The sequence below is a fragment of the Coptis chinensis genome, chromosome 5, assembly GCF_015680905.1.
Source record: "Coptis chinensis isolate HL-2020 chromosome 5, ASM1568090v1, whole genome shotgun sequence".
In the NCBI taxonomy this organism is placed as follows: domain Eukaryota; kingdom Viridiplantae; phylum Streptophyta; class Magnoliopsida; order Ranunculales; family Ranunculaceae; genus Coptis; species Coptis chinensis.
In genome coordinates this window covers 24,275,585-24,297,104 of record NC_141460.1, presented here as the reverse complement: position 1 = coordinate 24,297,104, position 21,520 = coordinate 24,275,585, and the positions used below count along the sequence as shown (strand labels likewise).

The window sequence follows — 21,520 nt, the reverse complement described above, 5'->3', positions numbered from 1 at the left end:
GTTTCCAAGTCAAGCAATGCCTAATCCTAAGTCAACAAACACCCCCGAAAAATAAAAAGTATTGATGTAATGGTAATATAAACCAAGGGGACTCAGGTGATCCACTACTACCCTTCGTTCGAGGCGAGTAGTTGATAACCAAGTGACTATGCCTAAAGATTACCCGACAAACTAAAAATGAAACCATACCACATACTATAATAGAAACTGAAGACCCAATTTGTAGTAGAAGTACCGGTTAAAACCACAACCAAAAGGGAAAACATTACAAGATCCAATAATAGAAAGTGAAGACCCTACACCTGTAGAGGTTCCAATATGGATACCTAGATGGAAAACGGATAGAGATAAAGCAAAGCCTAATAATACTTTTATCCCTTCTGTTAAAAATAGCGATAAAGCACCATATCCCCAAAGATTAGTTGTGTTTAAAAATGACAAGAATTTTGATGAGATTAGGGAAGTGTTTAAAAATTTGACTATAAACCTACCTTTTCTAGAAGCTATAAAAAGTCTACCTGGACATGCTAAGTTTCTAAAAGAGTTGTGCACCAAGAAGAGGAAAACCAACATACCCCACGAAGCATTCTTAACTGAACAATATCCCTCTTTATCCGAACATAACGGAATTGTTAAGTACAAGGACCCCGGGTAGATCCTATTTGATAACAATGCACCTTAGGTGATACCTTCATAACAACTGCTTTATTAGACCTGGGGGCGAGTGTTAACTTACTCCCTTATTATTTATATAAACAACTAGGTCTAACAAAACTTCAACCAACTAAAATGACTTTGCAGTTAGCCGATCGTTCTATTAAGTATCCCAAGGGTGTAGTTGAAAATATTCTCGTTAAAGTTCAGGATTTTTACTATCCAGCAGACTTTGTTATTCTTGACACAGAAGTTGCTCATGATTCCATTCCCATCATCTTAGGGCGTCCTTTCTTGGCAACCGCCAATGCCCAAATCAATTGTCGGGATGGCTCAATGACTCTTTCTTTTGGAAATCTTTCTGTAGAAGTTAACATGTTTAGACAAAAACAAGGACAACTAGGTTTGCCTGTAGAAAGGGAAGTGAAGTCCATTGAGAGTGTTGTACCTTACATTAGTGTGGCTGACACTTTAGTCCCCACACTAGTAGATACCCCTCTTATGGAAGAAGACAAGGATCACAATTTCTACTCCCTAGACGTAGATAACATCAAGGAGGATTTCCTTCGACTCTTTTTTGCAACCCCTTCTTTTTGCCGCCTCATGAAGTTCTCTCCTATTGACATCCATTCATCTCTTGACGCCATGGACGGAAGAAGAATTTTTGCCCTTTATCCCAGTGATTCTTCTTACCCACCTATTGAGGAATGTCTTGCATATCTCAAGGCCTCTGATGATATAGACTTAAGAACACTAGTTGAACACCATTCACCCACCTCACATCCTCATGTCACTCATTCACCTTCCATCACTTAATGTTCCTCGCCTCTACCTTTTCAAAGAACCATTAAGTTTGTACTTGACCTTGGCGTTTCTCCTATGCTTCATAACTATCTAAAACCAACTGGTGAAGAAGTAACACCCAAGGATAAGCCACCTGACACTTTTTCATTTTTTCCATTTTTCCCATTTTTTCCTTCTCACACTTATCCACATTCCAAGTATTTTCCAAAACCATTCATTTACTCACGATCATTCACTTGGACACCTTCTTATTCAACTAAGTTGCGTCGTAGAAAGTTTTGGAGCTTGATTCTGTTTGGTGGTGCATTCCATGTTAACTATTTATGGAAAGATCCACAATTGTTTAGATTATTGATATATGGGAAACTGCATGTAAATACATATATATCACTTTAAGTCTAGGGAATCTGACTTTAAAAGACCCACGTTTTAAAAAAATAAATTTTTACAAACCCTGTTTTCAAAAAATTTGTTTGGGGGTGGGGTGTTTGGTTTTTCCATTCTTGATCACTCAAATTCCTATTCTTACCCCCACCTCGCTCCCTTGAAGAGTAGCTAGATTTCTTCTTGTTTGTTGTTTTGATGTTGTTTTTTATTATTTTTTTAGTAGATAGGATATTACGTTGTTAAATTCCGTAGTTAACTTTGAATTTGGTAGTTAAATGTTGTTTGAATTTCAATTTTAATATAATGTGGTTCTTTTCAAATTGTGCATGGATTTTATTGTTAATCCCACCTTCCCGAATTGTTTGGGGGTGGTATTATTTATTATATCATGATTTGTAGAAGATCCTCCATTTTAGAGTTTGTTTTGGAGTGAAGGTTGAGAATATTGTCGTAATTGGCATACCTATGATTAGTTGTAGTGGTAGCATGATATGTAGGAGAGTTTAGAAGTTACTGTTCTAAACCAAGTTTAAAAGATACCAGGGTTGTTAGGAAATCAAAACTATGGTTAGTTTCCGTTTTCGGGTTTGGCAGTTTTCTATTTCCGGAAATTGCCTTAAAACAATTTGGCAACTTGCCGATTCGTTTTGGAAACCCAGAACCTATTTAAACTTCCATCATACTACACTCACAACCCACACTACACCCCACAATCATCTTTCCCTTTTCACTCCAACCTTTTTTCTTGTTTTTCTTAGAAACTCACTTTCTGCACCTAGAGCGGCCACGCTTCAAGTAGAGCGCCGAACCAGCTCAAACACCTGGAAATCGAAAAATCTCACGGCAAGCGCTTAAAAGAGCGCGACCTCGCCAAACTCTATAATTCAAAATTCAAAAGAGCGACTTCAGGCTATATCTGGCAGCGCCCTCTCCAGTAAGCACAGGAAATTTCGATTTTCTTAGTTTTCTTCCAGGTTTTCGCAGTTGTTCTACAGAGTAGTTTTGAGATGACACCACCTGTAGTGATTCCTGAACAGTCATTTGAAGACTTGATGGGAACCTATACCTATGGAGCATCGTTCCGCGAGCGGATCTTGCAGTTAGGATGGCGGCATCTTCTGGATGCGAAAGAACCTCATATAGAAGAGGAGGATGGCGAGTAAATGCTGGGGTGCAGGTAAGTTTTTAGTTAAGTAGTATATGCTTATGTCCCAAGCAATTTCATTCTGTTAACCTCATAATGGGTGGAACTCTTATAGAGTTGCGTCAGTTTGTTTTTTTATTTCCTATATTAGTATGTTCTCACCTTGTTTTGCGGATGTTCCGAATTTCACGCATTTCCATGGTATTTTTCTACCCTCTTTATTTAAATGCTTTGAGGACAAAGCATGCTTTTGTTGGGGGCATAGAAACATGTGTAATTAAGACATCTGTTAGGATATAGATATGTATAATGTGCACTTGTTTTCTAGTTAAAATTTCAAAAATTCAAAAAAATATAAATAAAAAGTATGCTATACACTTAGGAATATTGGTATTGTTTTCTTTCTCCATGCTCTTAACAATCTAGAAGTCTCACGTGAGTGTTGCATCGAATAATTGTTAGAAACTTAGGTTAATATGTAGGTAATAATCTTTGCATCTATCTATAAATTTATTATATGAGTATCTATGATTGTTAGCGATAAGTTTTCAAATCTAGGCTAGAGTACTTATTCTACAAATCCTGTGAGAATATAGCCTAAAGCCTTATATGAAATAAACATTTGAGAAATGACACAAGGGAGAAGTAAAATCGGATAGAGAAATCACACGTCCACTTGCTTGATCACTAAACCATATCCTAAGCGAGAATTTAGGCCCTCTTTGGATCGATATAGCCGTAAATTCAAACCTATGAATTATTTTCCGCTAGTAAGCCCCTCTCGAGCCTTTCTTTAGCCTTCCATAAACCACAATTCCTTTACCCTGTTACAAAAACAAAACAAAATAAAAAATCAACCTACCCAATTTAGAATAAGTCTGAGAATAGAATGAGGAAGAAAGAAGAAGAGAAAAACCTGTGTAAACAAAAATTAGTTAGTTGCTTCAGAAAATAAAGAAAAGAAGTTTCCATCCAAAGAGAAAAAAAAAAAAAAAAAAAAAAAAAAAAAAAAAAAAAAAAAAAAAAAAAAAAAAAAAAAAAAAAAAAAAAAAAAAAAAATAAATAAAAAACTCCAAAAAAAATAGAATAAAAGGGAGTCAAAGGCCAAAGAAAAGAAAAATATGGCTAAGGATGGAAACAAAGTGTAGAAGCAAAAGTAAATAACAAGGTTTTCTCTAGTTACATAATATGAAGACTCTATTATCTCGGACTTGTCCTCTAGAATATCCATTTCCTTCCTTCTTAAACCATCTCCTAATCCCCATGAACACCTAATAAAGACCTCTAGCTCAATTAGGAATAGGTTAGTGTGATAGTAAGTGGGCAGATGTGTTTGATCGACCCGGCTTTCTTGTTGTCATTGAGATTGTAAGGTAAAGTGTGCCCACTTGCGACACCGGAGTATGAAAACTTGAGTGGAAAAATCAGAGTGGTTTTGTCTTGACATTTATGTGAGGACCTACTTAAGGATGCTATTCGAAGTTTTGAAAACGGACACGCTATTACATTTCATAGTATTACTCATTGTTATATGTTTATTTTAGATGATTGATTTTTATGCATATATTAGCTTAGGGTTCATTTGGGTTATTCTTATGTAATTGCTAGAGAGATGTATAGATAGTTGAGCATGAATAAGGAAACAATAGTTTTATTTTCTTAGTCGTTGTAGTATAGATGAAGTTTGTGAGTACCTTCATTGGAAAACTCTCACGAGGCTATAACTTCGTCCACTAGGGAATTCCTAGTGGTTTAAGGCCTTGTTGCATATGGTCAATGCAATCGACTCAGCAAAAGCGAGTAGTTAGAACTCCATTTTGGTCACTTATTCTAATTTCTCATCTTTGCTTGAGGACAAGCAAAATCTTTGTTTGGGGTGGTTTGATAAGAGCCCAAAAACTGTAGTTTTAACCCCTTAATAATCATCTTGTTAGACCAATTATGTGAATAATAAGTAAGAGTTAATACTGATTACGTGTTTTATGCATTTCGGGCTTCAAAGTCCATTATGTGCAAAAATGTGCCACTTTTAGCGAGATAAAGGAGCAAAAGTCGTGAGAACTTCGAATGCCATATCTTTGGACTCAGACCTCGGATTGAGGCCTACCTTATGTCAAAACGACCAACTCGGAAAGAGCTTCGCAATGGTCCAAGCCTTGACCCAATCAGAGGAGCAGAAGTGGACGAAAAGTCTGTGGAAGCCAACTGCAGCTGAAGAGGCCTTTTTGGACCGAAAGAATTGGGTTTGGGCCCGATTCTCGGCCCAAAACATGGCTCCAAGCCCATGCACGATTTTGGATCTGGATGTATAAAAACAAAAGCTTCATTCTTTGTTAATGGCAGTTAGGTTAGGAAGCTAATGTTAATGGAGTTTAGGGTTAGAAAAAGATAGATCTAGATTAGTTTTTAGATCTAGATCTAGTTTTGAATCTCCATTTTTATTAGTTTTCATTTCCCTTGTTTTAATTTAAAGTATTAAAATATTGTTATTGCTTCATTAGATAAATCAAGTAGTTTATTATTGATCAAATTCGATTTTGTCATTTATCTATTGCTTAGATCTAATTTCATTTCTTGGTTGTTAGTCATTTCGTAGTTATTGATGTTAGATTTTAATTATTGTTTGTTAAATTTTATAAAGTTAGAATCTTTAGATTTAGTTGTCTTAAATTTATAATTAGTTTTAGTTTAAACACCAAACACATAACTCTCACCATTGTTCCTTGTGTTGGATCAATTGAATTTGTTTAAGTCTTGAGAATTAAGAGTGGAACGAATTCCTTACTCATTATATTGCATGAATATGTTTTGAGAGTAAGAAGAATTGATTTAAACGTAAGAACGGTAGGATTACGTATTAGTGTTCTTGTAGCATTAATATTTAGGATTCTATTATTTTTACGGTTATCAGTAGGTGGTTGGATTATAGGAGGTGGTAACTCAGGTGGATGGTGGTTGGTTGGTGGTTCATCAGTTGGTGGATCCTCACTGGCTCTTAAGAAATCATTGAAGTCTTCATCTAGCTTAGTTGAATCCATAAAGTTGTGGTTCGTGGCTTTATCTTTAAGAAATTCATCTATTTCTTCCATTGTTATTTCCTCAGCTGCCAAACTAAATTGAGATTCACATTGTGATAAAGAAGTTACTTCCTTTAATTCCTACACATGACCTTGTTCATGCCTTATATTAGAATTGTTAATCTCTATTTCCTCATCCTATTCCTTTAAAACACTATAAGTATCCTTAATGGCATTATTCGAATATGTTAAAGAATCATCCAGCCGAGTGCGGTTAGCAAACACAAATGCTTGGACATGCTCAACCGGAGGGTCCATATTAAGAGAATGCCAATAGTTATCAAATTCTTCCTCTGTCATATCTTTTATAAATATCTTCTAATGTGTCATCATTATATTCATCTTCAGATGGATCAGTGGGACATTTCTTGGAGGCATCTATCGAATTTGAGTGGTCATCCAAAACATGTCCTAAAGAGTCGTCTTCAAGAATTTCCTCTACCAGGTGGGGTGTGGAGTCGACATAATGGTTAATGGGAGGGTCATGGGAAGGTAATGATTCATGAAATTCAGGGTAGGTCTTAACTAGGTCGAATGGTGTGGTTATGGGAATAGGTTGTTCTAGTTGTGTGTCGATCTCTAGCAAGGTTGAAAGTTCTTTGTTAGGCGAGGAGATCATGGAAATCATCTGGGCTATGTTCTGAAGCATAGTTTGGGAAATTTGGTCTGGGAAGGGTGGCGAACTAGATGGGTGGGTGATTTCTGGCATGGTGGATATGTCTTGTTGGTATGGTGTTTGATACTCATAGTTATTGGCGTTTGAGTGACTCTGGTTGATCTGGTATTATGATGGGATAGATTGAGGTTAAATAAATATGGGACATGAATGGGCACTGTGGTCTGGATCTAAACAAATTGTGCAAGAAAAAGTGTTTGGTTCGTTATACACACTCATTACGAAACTAGAATTATACAACACTGGTTGACTCCCTGTATAGTTTTAATGACTAAAAAACTCATGATTGTATGGGTCACTATAAAAATTTGAAAATTGAGGTTCATAATTATTACTTTTGATATGATGGGCAATGAGAAACCCAATGGTAAGGACTACCACAGCATGAACATGGTGAAGGGTTTGCATAATAATCATATGATTGTTGGTCTACATATTGATATACCATATTGGTTTTACAAATATATTATAGGAGAATTAATATGCAACCAAAACTCTAACTATAAATTTCTAGATAGGCATGTACATTGATGTTTACGATAAACAAGCCTGATTATACTAGAATTGAAACTCCTTTGACAGAAGAGGCGAGGAGTGGAAGAAGGAGTACCCGAATGCCTCCTTGCTATGCGTATGAATAGCGTATTGTATACGCAATCTCAATGTATTGAAGAAGTTAGAAACACCGAATAACTTGAAGAAATGGAAGTTTTGACTGACCTGTGAAAATCGGGTTGCTCCAGAAGAGGGCGCGGGGTGCGCTCAGAATTTGCCTGTGAAGGGCGCAGGTCGCGCCCGTTCCTGAGGCAATTTTCAGTGAGTTGAGTGCGGGGGGCGCTCAGAATTTGCCTGTGACGGATGCGGGTCGCGCTCAGGTGGAACTCGAGTTACAGTGTTTTGAGCGCATGTCGCGCTCAAACTTTGCCTTGTATGGGCGCTGGTCACGCTATCCAAAAAATTTAAATTTTTTATAGTAGGTTGCTAAGACGTCCAGTAAGTATCCTGTAAAATTTCAGAACAATCGGAGCTATGAAAATCCTTCTACTGCCCTGAAAAATTTACGAAACAGTTTTCGGACATAATATAAACAACCAAATGGTTAGCTAATAAAAATAGAGCCAAAAATCGCCAAAATTTTATTGGAGACTTCTGACAGACCATGCGTGTTTCTGTAAAACTTTTAGAGAAATTAGAGTTCTACAAATCCTCCTTATTGGCTATTGTTCCAGAAATTAAGTGTTGCAAAACTGCAGAAATACACTAGAAACACTCCACTAGTTAGGAGGTCAAAACAAATAAAAAACTCGTCAAATTTTTACTGAAATCTCCTGAATTAGGATAGATACTCCTGTAAAATGTTTAGAATTTTTGGAACTGCCTAAGTAACCTTACTCGTCTGTTTTTGAAGAACTTACGGTTTGAAAACTGAAATGCAGCGCTGTAAAGATCGTATTTGTTCACAAGGTAAAACAATTAGGAAAATCCTGAAAATATTCCAGTAAATCAATAACACCTTAGATATTATACCTAAAAATATTTAGAATTTTTGAAAATTTAAAAATACTTTTACCGCAGTATTCGTCACTGTGATTCCATAATCTTAAGGGAGCGCGGGCGCACTTTGTGCAAGACAAAAGGGAGGGCGGATTAAAATAGTGAATTTCAAGCATGAACAGTAACAAAAATATGAGAAACAAGAAAGAAAAATTAAAAGGGTGGGTGGGTAGAGAATGGGGGATTGCCCCTTGGATTCAAGCAATTGAATTCTTGTCCTGAAAGAGTTTAAGACGGCAGCGGCGCCATTTGATAACCCGTAAAAACTAAATTAGATTACTCTAACCTTATTCTTACGGTATCAATTATTTATTTCCTACTCTCACATATAGATTTATGCAATATATAGAGTACAGAATTGTCCCACTCCTAAACTACCAAGACATAAAGAAATACATTAATCAACACAAGAAAACAATGGTGAGAGTCATATTTATAGAGGTGAATTTATACTATGAAACTAAATATATGAATTTAACTTATACTAATTTAACTAAGCAATTGAATATGAATTGAATAAAATATAAAGAAGAATATGGAGAAGAGATTAGGGGGGATTTGATTTCACTTAAATAAATTCCTAATATGCTAGTGTAGATTATTGCAATCATAACCAATTAAGATTAATTGTGATCCCTAATTATTCATGGCAATCTCTGCCAACTAATAATTAGCATGTGAACTCATGGTGAATCAGCTAACCTACTAGAGTGAACTCTTAAATGCAATAATTTTAACTAACACATCAAGTCTTCATCCAAGCTTCATCAAACCCCTCTAATGCAGGTTTAGCTAGAATTCATTAGACTATCATTTCTAAACCAAGAACAGTAAAAACAAGTCATTATTGAATAACTAATTAAACTTTTTTAATCTAAATTAACAATAATCTACGATTCAAAAATGGATTACAATTGAAATTTAAACTAATTTTGAACTAAGATTATAAATACTAATTATCAATTTAAAACAACTAAATCTATGAATGCAAGATTAAATTCGAAATTAAAGATTGAAATATAAACTAAGTATTTTATTCTAAGATTTAAAATTTGTTCTAGCAACTAATAAAATTGACAACTAACTAAATTAATCTATATAAACTAATTTAATGAATTAAAACTAATTCTATATTACAAAAACTCAATTTTATGAACTAGAACTAGATTTAGATCTAGATAGCTTAAGAGCTAAGCTTTTGTCTCTTTATATAGAAGAGGTAGATCCCCAATTTCGTGCATGGCTGAGGAGTCATATTTTGGGCCGAAAAATCGAGCCCAAAACCCAATTTGTTGAATGCAAGACTTTCCATTCTGGTTGTATTACTGTAGTGCACATTTTCACCAATTTATACTTCTTTAATAGAGTCAAGGTCTGAACCATTGAAAAGAGCTTTCTGAGCCGATCATTTTGATATAAAATGGGCCCAAATCCGAGGTCTGAGTCCAAAGATATGACCTTTTGAAGTTCTGTTGACTTTTCTTCAGCTTTTTAATCCGGTTTGACTTTCACTTAACAGCTTTGACTTGGGCTTTTTAAGGGCTTTTTCTCCATGAAACTTGGGCTTTCTTCATAGAACTTTCATAGCAATCCCTTTAGCTCATTTTAGCGCCTAATTAGTAACGAATTTACATTTATTCCACTTCAAAGCCTGAAATACTCAAAAACACGTAATTAGTTATAAACCTATATTATTAATCATATAATTGGTCTAACAACAATATTGTTAAAGAGTTAAAACTACAGTTTTGAGCTCTTATCACCTACTGGTAAGACATGATCAAACTTATTCTCCTGCACTTACTAAATATTTTTTTGAGCATGTTACCTTCTTTGACCGCTCCCATGGAAAACAAGCCCTCATGGTCATGTTAGATAACGGATCTTTTGAATTGACTAAGTACTTAATTGCTTTTTCATTAGGAATTCCAACCACTTTGCAACACACCCATATTGATTATATAGCTGATAATGACAATCATTATGACTGGGTAAACTTCCACGAGACATATGGTGCTGGCATATTTCAACTAGTACACCAAGGCCAAGATAACATATTCTTAGGAAGGATGGCCCTCAATACGGGCCTTGCTATGCTTTTCCTTAAGCTTAATGTCCTAGGAGATTGGCACTTCAAATCCGTGGATTCTCGCACATGCAATGCTTTCTTTGCTTTAGCCGAAGGGCGTTGGTATTACGATATATCCAAAACCATACTAGATGGTCTTGCACGAGCACAGACTGTTAGACATCAGTACCTTCTTATGCCAGTCAAAGTTACACATATAATGACATTCTTTTTCCCTGAATTATGTATACGTTTCACTGATTGGGTTAAGGTTGATACAATGCGCACGACCAATGCTATAGTCCGTTCTTTATGTGATATGGTTTGGTGATAAGAGCATAAAACTGTAGTTTCAACCCCTTCATAGTATTATATTTATGCTAATTATGTTTATAATAAATATGAGTTAGTAATGTTTACGTGTTTTTGTGTATTTTAGGTCTTGGAATCAATTATGTGAAGAAATACGTCACTTTTGCAAGAGAAAGGAGTCAAATTGCTTGTTAGAGAAATTATATGATTAAAGCCCAAGTTTCAAGGAGAAAAAACCTTTTTAAAGCCTAATCAAAGTTGAAAAGTTACAGTTAACGCAGGTAGAAAAAGAGCAGAAAAGTCAACAGAACTTCCATAGGCCATATTTTCAGACTCAGACCTCGGAATTAAGCCTATTATATGTCAAAACGACAAACTAGGAAAGATCTTTCTAATGGTCTAAGCCTTAACTCAATCAGAGTAGCAAAAGTGGACAAAAAGGGTGTTGCAGTAAATTCCTAAAGAGAAACCCTTTTTGAACTTAAGTAATTAGGTTTTGGGCTTGATTTAGTGGCCTAAAACATAGCTCCAAAGCCCATGTACGAAATTGTAAACCTAATCTTCTCCTATATAAAGAGGAATAAGGCTAAACAAAACTTGGCTACCCCTCTCTTTAGTTTAGTTGTAAATTAGGGTTATCTCTCTCTCTCTCTCTCTCTCTCTCTCTCATAAGTTAGAATAATTTAGCTCTCTCTCCTCTTTCTTTAGTTTAGTATTGTTTAAGTAATTAGGATTTATAATTGTAGTCTCCATAAAACCTCTATTAAAATACCTTCAAGTTATTATTATTATTCAATTCAATTGCTTCACTTTCTATTATGTCTTCTTTTCATTCTTTTGTTCATTGTAATCCCATGAATCAAGGCTAAACTCCCATTAGAGGGAGTTTGAATGAAGCTTTGAGAGAACTTGATTTGTTAGTATAGATTTTTTGTTTAGGGTTTCAAGTTTAGGTTTTTCTAGACTTAGGGATAAGAAGAGTTTAACATAAACTAGAGAATAGTAAGTTTGCCATGATAATTGGAACAAACTTTCTCTCATGCTAATTAGTTTATGACAAGAGATAGTATAAAGTAATTAGGGATCATTAAAGGTATAGTATTTATATTTTAACCTTGTGTGAGAATATCTAGACTAGGATTTTCTATACAAATCTATGCTAGCATATTAAGAAATTAAATAGTGGATTTCAATCTCTCTATATTCTTCTCCATATTTTATTCAAGTCACATTCAATTGTTTTAATTAAATTAGTATAAGTTAAATTCATATATTTAGTTTCGTAGTATAAATTCACATCCATAAATATTGTTCTCACCATTGTTTCCTTGTATTTGATTAGTTGAATTCGTTTAAGTTTAGAGAGTTAAGAATGGAACGATTTCGTACTCTATAAATTGCATGACTATACATGTGAGAGTAGGAAATAAATAATTGATAACGTAAGAATAAGTTAGAGAAATCTAGTTGTGTTTTTACGTTATATCAAATGGTGCCGCTGCTATCTTAGTTGTCTTTAGAATTAAATTATTTTAGTTTTTCAATTCTACAATAGCCCAATTCACCCACCCACCCTATTTTTCGAATCTGATTGTGTGTTCTATTTCTTGAAAAACAGATTTTTTGCTCCTGGAAGTCAACTAGAAATTTTTCGAAATTGAACTTGGAGCGCGTCCGCGCCCTATTTACTCTATATCTGAGTGCGCACACACCTTTCCTTTCAGTAAGCTAATTTCATATTTTCTTTCTAATTTATAGGCCCATCCCATTAAGAAACCGCGTGCAAGCCTATTTCTAAAAAAAATTGACAGAGTGCGCATGCGCCCTTGTTGCCTTATAATTGATCGCACCTGCACCCCTCTGAAGAAAGCTCGATATACACAGGTTAGTTACATAACCTCTTTTCATTGGAAATTATTGTGTATTAAGTATTCCAAGCTTCTATAGGACATTGAGATTCATATTGAAGACGCTATTCATAAGCGTAGCAAGGAGGCATTTAGTTTTTCCTTCTTTCACTCATCGTTTCTTCTGTTATAGGAGTTTAATTCTAGTATAATCAGGCTCTTGTTTGACTACTGTTCTTGTTCTTTCATATTATACTTAGCCTTGCATGAGATTAAGGTCTGGTAAGGAAAAACCATCTAACGTTATATATCGTAAATGTCAACGCACACGCCTATCTAGAATATCACACACCACACCTGCAACAATGGCTTAAGAACCAGAGATTCCTCTCTCTGATTTTTACAAAGCCCTGACCGATAGACCTAAGTCGTGCATCGTTCTTGCAGACCCAATGGGGGATTTTTGAATTCTCCTGAATATATTTAACTTGTTACCAGTTTTCCATGGTTTAGACCACAAGAAACCTTATCAACACATGCATAGGATAGAACAAGTTCTCACTACATTCTATTATCCTAGTGTAAATCCAGATCAAGTTAAACTTAGGGTGTTTCCATTCACCCTAACCGACAAGGTGGCGTCTTGGTTAACTACCCAAATGCCAAACTCCATGGACTCATGGGCTAAACTTGTTCAATTGTTCATGGAACAGTTTTACCCACCACTGAAGACAGATGAAATACTTCAAAAGATTTATTTCTTTTGCCAGAATCCTCATGAATCCTTTTTAGAGGCCTGGAATCGTTTCACTGATCTTCTCATTGAATGCTCGCATCATAACCTTGCAAAATACACGCTTGTCCACGCATTTTTCAAGGGCCTTTCACATCATCATAAAGAGGTTCTAGATATCATGAATGGCGGTTGTTTTCTTAGTAAAGGAGCCTTGGAAGCTTATAAATTCTTAGAAGATCAATCTAAGAGAAATAACAATTGGGGAGGTGATAAGACGATAAAATTGAATAATTTTACTAATGAATAAAGCGATGAAACTTTAAACTCAAGTAAAACTAAAACTGAACTATACTCGTGATTATCAAAGATTTTTACTCTCGATATTATTGAAGTAGAGTTAGAATAGAAGATTTGTTCCACTCCTAGTTCTTTAGCATTCAAGTTTTCTATAATTGCGAAACTATCCAAAGTCTAACGAGAGTTTTACGAAGGAAATTCTAAGAACAAGATACTAACTATAATGATTCAACTATGAAATGCTACAGAATACTAATGTTTAAATCTAGAATAAGAATTAGGGGGGAATTGAATCCACCTTGAATCCAACTTAACAGACTAGCATATATTTTTGTAATCCAATTCTTACGTTCTTACGGTATGAATTGGTCGTTCTAATCCCTAATTTTACATGGCATCTGTACCAATTCATAACTAGCATGTGAGGACGTCCACCCATTCTCATGGAGAATCAACGAACTTCTAGAGTGGAATAGACTCTTACAACGATTCTACACTACACAATCAAGTTTTCATCAAGGTTTCATAAAACCCCTCTAATGGAGGTTTAACCTTGATTCATCAAACTATCATTTCCATATGAATTAACACTAGACATCATAACAAGATTGGAACTTTGCTTATTTAAACTTAATTTGAACTACTCATGCAATAATTGATTTAAACTAATAATGACAAATAAGTAAATCTAAGAATTGAAACTAATAATTAATGGAAAACAAAATTAGATTATCAAGAACTAAATATTTTATTGATCTAACAACTAAATAACAATCATTCAATATTGAAATTAAAACAAGAATAACAACTAATTAATTAATTGAAAAACTAGATCAAGAACTAAGCTTTAATGACTACTCTAATGGCTACTTTCTATCCTAAGCTGATTGATACTTAAGAGCTAAGTCTTGTGTGTGGAAATGGAAGAGACCAGATCCACATTTTCGTGCATGGGCTGAGGGTCCATGTTTTGGGCCAGAAAATCGAGCCAAAGCCCAATTTCTTCAGTCCACAGGGTCCTTTCCAGCTGGCTTTGACTTCAATAGACTTTTTATCCACTTCTGCTCCTCTGATTGGGTCAAGGTTTAGACCATTGGAAATCTCTTTCCGAGCCGATCTTTTTGACATAAGGTACGCCCAATTCTGAGGCCTGAGTCCAAAGAAACGGTCTTTGGAAGTTCTACTGACTTTTGTGTGCTGTTTCTTCCCGTCTTGGTCTTTAATCACAGAACTTCTTCGCAACCAACCCTTGCTCCTTTATATCGCCAAAGTGGCACATTTCTGCACATAATTGACTTCAATGTCTGAAATACATAAAAGCACGTAATTAGCATTAACTCTTATTTATTACTCGCATAATTGGTCTAAAAGTATTATTGTTAAGGGGTTAAAATTACAGTTTTGGGCTCTTATCAAACCACCTCCAAACATCATTTCGCTTGTCCTCAAGCAAATATGAGAAATTAGCATAAGTGACAAAAAATGGAGTTCTAACTAATCTCGTTTCACCGAGTGCGATTGCATTGACCATATGCAACAAGGCCTTAAACCACTAGGAATTCCCTAGTAGACGAGTTATAGCCTTGTGAGAGTTTTCCAGTGAAGGTACTCACAAACTTCATCTATACTACAACGACTTAGAAATAAAACTATTGTTTCCTTATCTATGTCTCAATTATCTATACATCTCACTAGCAATGAATACAAAATAATCAAGTTGAAACCTAAGCTAATATATGCATAATAATCAATCATCTACGAAAAAACATATATACAATGAGTAATACTATGAGATGTACTAGCAGGTCCGTTTATGAAAACTTGGAATAGCGTCCTTAAGTAGGTCCTTACATAAATGTCAAGACAAAAACCACTCTGATTTTTCCGCTCAAGTTTCGCTACTCCAGTATGCAGTGGGTACACTTTACCTTACAATCTCAATGACACACAAGGATGCCGGAGTCGATCAAACACATCTGCCACTTACTATCACACTAACCTATTCCTAATTGAGCTAGAGGTCTTTATTAGGTGTTGCAGGGATTAGGAGATGGTCTAAGAAGGAAGGAAATGGATATTCAAAAAGGACAAGTCTGAGATAATAGAGTCTTCATATTATGTAACTAGAGAAACCTTGTTCTTTACTTTTGCTTCTACACTTTGTTTCCATTCTTAGCCATATTTTTCTTTTTCTTTGGCTTTTGACTCCTTTGTTTCTATTTTTGGAGTTCTAACTCTTTATTTTCTTTTATTTATTTACTTTTTTTATTTGGATTGAAACTTCCTTTTCTTATCTAAAGCGACTAACAAATTCTTGATTTCAAAGGTCTTTCTCTTTTCTATTTTTCATCTCTATTCTTAGACTTATTCAATGAATGGGTAGGTTGATTTTTTATTTTGTTTTGTTTTGTAATAGGGTAAAGGATTTGCAGTTTATAAAAGGCTAAAGAAATGCTCAGAGGGGCGACTAGAGGAAAATAATTCATAGGTTTGAATTTCTGGCTATATCGATCCAAAGTGGGCCTAAATTCTTGCTTAGGATATGGTATAGTAATCAAGCAAGTGGACGTGTGATTTCTCTATATGGATTTTACTTTCCCCTTGTGTCATTTCTCAAATGTTCACTCATATAAGGCTTTACGCTATATTCTCACATGATTTGTATAATAAGTACTCTAGCTTAGATTTCAGAAACTTACTACCAACAATCATAGATACTCATATAACATATTTATAGATAGATGTAAGGATTATTACCTACATATTAGCCTAAGTTTCTAAAAACTATTTATATGCAAAACCTATGTGAGACTTCTAGATTATTGAGAGCATAGAGAAAGAAAACAATACCAATATTCCTAAGTGTATAACTTTTTATTTATATTTTTAAAATTTTTGATTTTTTTTAAACTAGAAAACAAGTGCATATTATACATATCTATATCCTAACAGAAGTCTTAATTACACGTGTTTCTATGCCCCCCCCCCCCCAAACAAGAAGCATGCTTTGTCCTCAAAGTATTGAAATAAATAGGGTAGAGAAATACCATGGAAACGCGTGAAATTCTGGAACATCTGCAAAACAAGGTTAAACATACTAATATAGAAAATAAAAACTAACGCAACTCTATAAGAGTTCCACCCGTTATGGGGTTAATGAGAAATAATTTGTTTGGGACATAAGCAGACACTAACTGAAATAAAAACTAACCTTAACTCCCGTTTAAGCATTTTCCTCATTTCCTTCTCCAAAGAGAGGAGGTTCCTTCGCATCCTGCCATGCCATGATAAATTACCAAGCCTGTCGATGTGTGTCGTCAACTTGTGCTAACCTGTCTAGTGTTACTATGTCTGATGGGGTGTAAGGATCAACCAAATGAGGTTGCACCTGCCATCCTGGCCAAGTCATTACTCGAAATGAGCGAACCACCCAATTGGTGGGTCTCATGACTTCAACCCCTTGTCCAATCCGTGAACTGGGTATAGAATTTAGGTAGACAACTGAGCATGATGCGGCAAACCAAAACAGGCATAAGAAGATACTTCTGTCGTATGCTTTGGGCTCTCTTAAGACTAGCCACTAATACTCGGGGAATGTTATATCAGTGATGTCCCTCAGCTAAAGCAAAGAAAAACGCGTCACCAAATGATACTATTTGCAGAGGTAAAACGCTAATCCCCCTAAAATATTCATCAGGATGAATAACATAGTGGTGCCTACATTTAGAGACAGGCTACCCAGGGCTATGTTGTAACGCCCTTGGTCCATTATACGAAATACCACTCCCCCATAATACTCATGCAAATCTTCATAGTTATACATGTACATATTATCTACCAAATAGGCCCATGAGTCTTGCATTTCTGCGGGCATAGCAAGTCCAAGCACAAAGGCTAGCACGAACATGGAAATTTCCATCGGTTCATCCCCGATGGTGATGGAAAACACTTGTTCTCCATCTGGTCTATCAAAGAACTTACAATTATCATAAAAATAAGATGTAAGTGCAGGAGAATAAAGTTCATCAGGACTTACCAATAGCAGCTCCCAGCCTGCTAGAATGGTCAGTTTGCGAAACCACGCCCATAGGTGTCACTTTGGAACAAGTCTTCAAAACACTGTTCCGGTATGATACGAGGGGATGTCATCACCAAACTACTACATTTGGAACAGTTTGTACCACGATCCCGAACAACCCTAAAAAATTGGAATTTTTCTTGCCCAGGGGGGTCAGGGCGCTCGACCTATGCCTGGGTAGGGCGCTAGTGCGCCTTGGTTAATTTCGAGTTCCAAGCACTTGGGCGCAGGGAGCGCTCACTTTTTGCCTGGGATGGGCATGGGTCGCGCTCAGGATGAAAACTGAAATTCCAGTGTTTTGGGCGTAGGTCGCACTTAGGTTTGGGCTTGGTAAGGCGTGGGTTGCGTTCAGGGAATTTTTTTGACTGATAGTGCCTAAGGCGCAGGTGGTGCTCCACTAGGGCGCGGGTGCGCTCCGAGGTGTTGAAATGTAGAAGTGAGAAGAAAAAAAAAGGAAAAGTTTGGAGTGAAAGGTGAGAGATGAATGTGAGGTGTAGTGTGGGTTGTGAGTGTAAAATGAAGGAAGTTTATATAGGTTTTAAGTTTCCAAAACGAATCGGGAAGTTGCCAAAAAGCTTTAAGGCAATTGCCAGAAACACAAATTTCCAAAACCGAAAACAGAAACAACCCATATTCTCTATTCCAAAACAAACCCAATATCTTTTAGGTTGAATTTAGGATAGTAACTTTTAAACTCTTTTAGATTTCATCCTATCACAACATCTAATCATAAGTATGCCCATTTCGGCAATATTCTCAACAATCACTCCAAAACAACTTCGAAAAATGAGGATCATATAAAAATCATGCTAGAATAAATAATACCACCCCCAAACAATTCGGGAAGGTGGGATTAACGATAACACAACGCACAATTTGAAAATAACCACATTATATTAAAATTGAAATTCAAACAACATTTAACTACCAAATTCAAATTTAACTACTGAATTTAACAACTTAACATCCAATCTACTAAAAAAAATAAAATAAAAACAACATCAAAACAACAAACAACAAGAAATCTAGCTACGAGATGAGGAAGGGATAAGAATAGGAAATTGAGTGATCAAGAATGGAAAAACCAAACACCCCACCCCCAAACAAATTTTATAGAACATAGTTTAGAAAATTTGTTTTAAACGTGGGTCTTTTAAAGTCAGATTCCCCTAGGCTTAATATGGGGTCGTTTTATGTTAGATTCCCCTAGACTGTGCACACCTTTAAACAAGCAAGAAACTGGGGTGGCACAAAATAGATGATGCATGGTCAACTATAAAACTAGGGTGGCACAAAATAGATGATGCATGGTCAACTATAAAATAATAGTTGAAAGAGTTGGGGGTCTAGCCATAAAAACATGATACTAAATGCACCTCCAAATAGAATGAAGTTGTATAATTGGAAGCAATCATGTAGAAGAATGAAAGAAAACTTATGCAACCCATCAAAGAACATATGCAAACCATCATGTTGTAGCTGCGTTAAAAAGTTGGAATGACCCAAAAGATGAATTAGCGATACTTTAGGTGAGAAAGTAATGAAGTATGGATCTTGATGTCTTTCATGAGGCTCAAATGAGAAAAAATAAGACAAAGTAGGTTTCTTACTACACTCGGTCAAAGCTTGGCTCTCAACTACATGAATGGTGTACTCATGGGATTATGTTCTAGGCAAACACTCCTCACCGTGAGGGTTGAAAAAATTATAGAGGGTCTCTGAGGCAATTGGCTTTAGGCCAAAATCGAGGTTCCTTTGAAATGGTGGGTGAATGTATGGCTTAGTTGTGGTAGGTGGTTGGATTATAGGAGGTGGTAACTCAGGTGGATGGTGGGTGGATGGTGGTTCATCAGTTGGTGGATCCTCACACGCTCTTAAGAAATCATTGAAGTCTTCATCTAGCTTAGTTGAATCCATAAAGTTGTGGTTCCTGGCTTTATCTTTAAGAAATTCATCAATTCCTTCCATTGTTATTTCCTCAGCTGCCAAACTAAATTGAGATTCACATTGCGATAAAGAAGTTACTTCCTTTAATTCCTACACATGACCTTGTTCATGCCTTATATTAGAATTGTTAATCTCTATTTCCTCACCCTCGTCCTCTAAAACACTATAAGTATCCTCAATGACATCATTCGAATGTGTCAAGGAATCATCCAGCCGAGTGCGGTTAGCAACCTTAAAGGCTTGGACATGCTCAACAGGAGGGTCCATAATAAGAGAATGCCAATAGTTATCAAATTCTTCCTCCATCACATCTTTATAAATACCTTCTAATGCGTCCTCCTTATATTCATCTTTAGATGGATTAATGGGAGGTTCCTCGGTGGCATCTCTCAATTTGGAGTGGTCATCCAACACATGTCCTAAAGAGTCGTCTTCAAGAATTTCCTTATCCAGGTGGAGTGGTCTTAACTAGGTCGAATGGTGTGGTTATGGGAATAGGTTGTTTTAATTGTGTGTCGATCTCTAGCAAAGTTGAAAGTTCTTTGTTAGGTGAGGAGATCATGGAAATCATCTGGGCTATGTTCTGAAGCATAGTTAGATTCTGAAGCATAGTTTGAGAAATTTGGTCTGGGAAGGGTGGAGAACTAGATGGGTGGGTGATTTCTGGCATGGTGGAAGTGTCTGGCTGGTATGGTGTATGATAGTCATAGTTATTGGTGTTGGAGTGACTCTGGTTGATCTCGTACTGTGATGGGCTAGGTTGAGGCTGAATAAATATGTGACATGAATAGGCGGTGTGGTCTGGATCTGAACAAATTGTGCACGGAAAAGTGTTTGGTTCGTTGTACACACTCATAATGAAACTAGAAGTAGACGACACTGGTTGACTCCCTGTATGGTTTGGATGACTAGAAAACTCTTGATTGTATGGGTCACTATACAAATTTGAAAATTGAGGTTCATAATTATTATTATATCATATAGTAGGCTCAAACTCTTGATATGATGGGCAATGAGAAGCCCAATGGTCAGGACTACCCAACATGAACATGGTGAAGGGTTTTCATAATAATTACATGATTGCTCTTGATATGATGGGCAATGAGAAGCCCAATGGTAAGGACTACCATAGCATGAACATGGTGAAGGGTTTGCATAAGAATCACATGATTGTTCGTCTACAATTGATATGCCATATTGGTTTTACAAGTATATTATAGGACAATTAACATGCAAACAAAACTCCGACTATAAATTTCTAGATAGGCATATATATTGACGTTTACGATAAGCAAGCCTGATTATACTAGAATTGAAACTCCTTTGACAGAAGAGGCGAGGAGTGGAAGAAGGAGTACCTGAATGCCTCTTTGCTATGCGTATGAATAGCGTCTTGTATATGCAATCTCAGTGTATTGAAGAAGTTAGAAACACCGAATAACTTGAAGAAATGGAAGTTTGAAACAAACTTGTGGAAATCGGGCAGTTTCTGCAGAGGGCGCAGGTCGTGCTCAGAATAAGCCTAGGTAGGGCGCAGGTAGCGCTCAGGTTCAAGCTGGAGTTCCAAGCGTTTGGGCACAGGTTGCGCTCCAATTTAGCCTTGGTAGGGTGCGGGTCCCGCTCAGGGTAAAATTCAAGGTCCAAGTACTTGTGTTTTGCCTTGGCAGGGCGCGGGTCGCGCTCAACCAAAAAGTGGAGTTCCAGGCGCTTGGGTGCGGGTGGCGCTCCATGTAATTTTTTGAGGTAAATTTTTCAGTGCTGAAACGGACAACCACAGTGAGAATCAAATAAGGGTGGGTGGGTTATGGGACTTTGGAAAACTATCAATTCTAAAGAAAATAATACTAAAGGGAACTAAGATGGCAACGACGCCATTTGATAAGACGATAAAATTGAATAATTTTACTAATGAATAAAGCGATGAAACTCTAAACGCAAG

The 21,520-nt window shown here is 36.1% G+C and overlaps 1 non-coding gene across 1 annotated transcript; it reads right to left on the bottom strand.

Moving 5' to 3' along the window:
• Positions 1–13,263: 13,263 nt before the first annotated feature.
• LOC147497145 (small nucleolar RNA R71) lies at positions 13,264–13,367 on the bottom strand. Its single transcript, XR_015197207.1, has one exon. It is a non-coding gene; the product is annotated as a small nucleolar RNA R71 (small nucleolar RNA).
• Between the last annotated feature and the right edge of the window lie 8,153 nt (positions 13,368–21,520).